Source organism: Lithobates pipiens, unplaced genomic scaffold (genome assembly GCF_037356315.1).
Source record: "Lithobates pipiens isolate NorthernLeopardFrog02 unplaced genomic scaffold, aLitPip1_a1.2 Scaffold_1, whole genome shotgun sequence".
In the NCBI taxonomy this organism is placed as follows: domain Eukaryota; kingdom Metazoa; phylum Chordata; class Amphibia; order Anura; family Ranidae; genus Lithobates; species Lithobates pipiens.
Genome location: NW_027507685.1, coordinates 239,818,796 through 239,821,493, shown reverse-complemented (window position 1 = coordinate 239,821,493; position 2,698 = coordinate 239,818,796). Strand labels below are relative to the sequence as shown.

The following is a 2,698-nucleotide window of genomic DNA, read 5'->3' as shown; positions in this document are numbered from 1 at the left end:
TTTTTGGTAAGAGGCTTTTGTCTCTTGGTGGTGGTGCACTAGAGTTGGCATGTTTGGAGTATTGATCTGCACATGCAGCATTTCACTGGACACATGCTAGTTGGACTTTTCTTCTCACATGACTGCATTGTTGTTTTTATTGACGTTGCAATTTTTAAGTTGGTGCTTATTTGAGACCACAGGTCTTTTGTCTTAAGTTGAAAATTTAAAGGGGAAGCACAATACAGAGTTTTTTCCATCAGGTCTAGTTCCTATTATTGTCAGCTCCATCTATTGGCCATGGTGCAGTATTTTCCTAAACAAAGTAGGAAATTTATTATGGCCACTAGGTGGAGCTGATAATCATAGGAAATAAACATTAGACACAATATAGCGATTGACTGAGACAGCTGTGTAATTGGTAAGCCACTCACACAACATTTTTTTTATAAAGAGATCCTTTTAACAGTTTCCACAGCTTCAAAAGTGTACAACGAAAAAATACATCAGACATAACAATGAGCTAAAAAATAAGTAAATAAATCCTAATAATACTTTATTACACGTAGTGTCCTTCTTAATGCCGCTTTCACATCTTTGTTGTTCAGGCTGTATATCAGAGGGTTCAGCAAGGGAACGGCAGCTGTGTTAAAGAGTGAAAACCATTTATTGGACTCTAAACTGTCCTAACTGGTTGGATTGAGATACTGACACACCAGGGTTCCGTAGAGAAGGACAACAACAGTGAGGTGTGAGGAACAAGTGTAGAAGGCTTTATATCTCCCACCACTTGTACGGATCCTTACTATTGCAGCAATAATGAAAACATAAGGAGTGAAGGTGAGGACAAAGGGTGTAAGGCTTAAAAGTAATAGTCCTTCAATGAAGCTCAACATCTCCAAGGCAGAGGTGTCACTGCAAGAGAGACTGCGAAGAGGCACAAGATCACAAAAAAAATGATTTATGATGTTGGATTTATATCATGAGACTTCCAACAGTAGTGCAAGATAGGGTACCACCTCTAAAAAAGACACGACCCAACAGACTGTGGCCAAGAGGGTGCAAACTCTTGGGTTCATGAGGATAGAGTAATGCAAGGGATTGCAGATGGCGACATAGCAGTCATAACTCATGGCTGTCAATATCAATAGCTCATTACAGACCAAGGAGGAGAACACGTAGAACTGTGCTATGCAACCCAGGAAAGAGACTGTCTTGTCTTGTGTTAAAAAAGCTACAAGAACCTTATGCAGAGTGGTGGTGGAGGAGGACATGTCCAAGACGGACAAGTTGGCCAAGAAGAAGTACATGGGAGTATGGAAATTGGAGTCCAGGCAAACCAATAGAAGAATGACCAGGTTTCCACCAAGAGTCAGAAGATAAATGAGAAGAACCAGGAGGAAAATCGGAAGTTGCAATTTGGGGACATTTGAAATCCCATTGATTATAAAATAGGAAACCATAGTCTTGTTATTTGAATCCATATAATAAAATATATACAGTATTCTTCACACTGCTGGAAATATTGATGCATTATATTGATGAAAGCTGATGAAATATCAATTCTAGTCTGCATTTTCAACCCTTTAAATCTTAACATGATTCCTGAAATCTCATCTTTTTAGGTTTGGATAGATTGATGAGGGGGTAGAACCTTTATCAGGTATTAGTTGTTGCTTGTGTCCCTGCCATCAGCATGCTAGTAATATAAAAAAAACTAAAAAAAATTTCACCTTTTTCATTACATACCTTATTATAGATCATGTGACATCAACGAGTCTCTGTGCCTTTCTATGCAATGGAGCCAGAACATGGCTGATGGGTGGGGGCCAGCAGGGTGCTGTACATGGCTTCCTGAAAACATTACAGCACCCGTCCTCAGTACTCCTCTCAGGAGCCCTCAGCCCTGATGCAAGCATTAGGCTGGCTCTTATGAGGAGTTATACAAATATCAAAATACCTTAATTGGTGGATGTGCATCTGGAGAGGTGGGTATGCCTAGGAAGACTGGCCTAGGAAATACCTCTGAGTCTCCATAATTGAAAGAAATTAAGTCTAATGAATGAAAGGGACAGTTTTTGGACAGTCAGTCAGGAGGAAAGACAAGATGATGTGGGCCCTATCTGTGAGAACCTCACAGCGCACTAATGTTATGTGTTATAAAAAAGCTTCACCACCATTTTATTCTCTGGGGTCCCTATCTTCAGAAAATATATAATGTTTGGGGGTTTTAACCATACCCCCCAACCTTTTGAGGTGGGAACAGGGGACATCTATTAGCAAAAGTATGTAGGCATAGGACACACCCCCTGTCACTCCCCCTTAAAGGAGAATTATTTTTAAAAAAAAGCATTACGTAAACTCACAAGTGCATTTTTTCACCACTACGATTCCTTTATATTGGCTTTTAAAATTTACAAATGCAACAATTTAGAAAATGGATGAAAGGTTTAGCACTGGGAAAAAACTTTTTGTAAGATAAATAGTGCATTTTATATACAATGATATGGATCAGACCAAAATGAGGGACAAATAAGGAGAAAAGAGGGACAGAGGGACATTTTCTAAGGGCAAATGTTCCCAAGGTCGGTGATATCAGAGGTTCCCTTAGTGGAACAGGGCACAGGTTTTTGATTCAAACCTTTTACGGTTCCAGAACCAAACAGAGAGGTAAGACCCATTCTAGATCTCAAAAATCTGAATCGGCAATCCGATTGGT

At 39.6% G+C, this 2,698-nt stretch overlaps 1 pseudogene; it reads right to left on the bottom strand.

The window, feature by feature from the left end:
* Nucleotides 1-524: 524 nt before the first annotated feature.
* Nucleotides 525-1,670, bottom strand: LOC143987826 (olfactory receptor 5AR1-like; annotated as a pseudogene).
* Between the last annotated feature and the right edge of the window lie 1,028 nt (nt 1,671-2,698).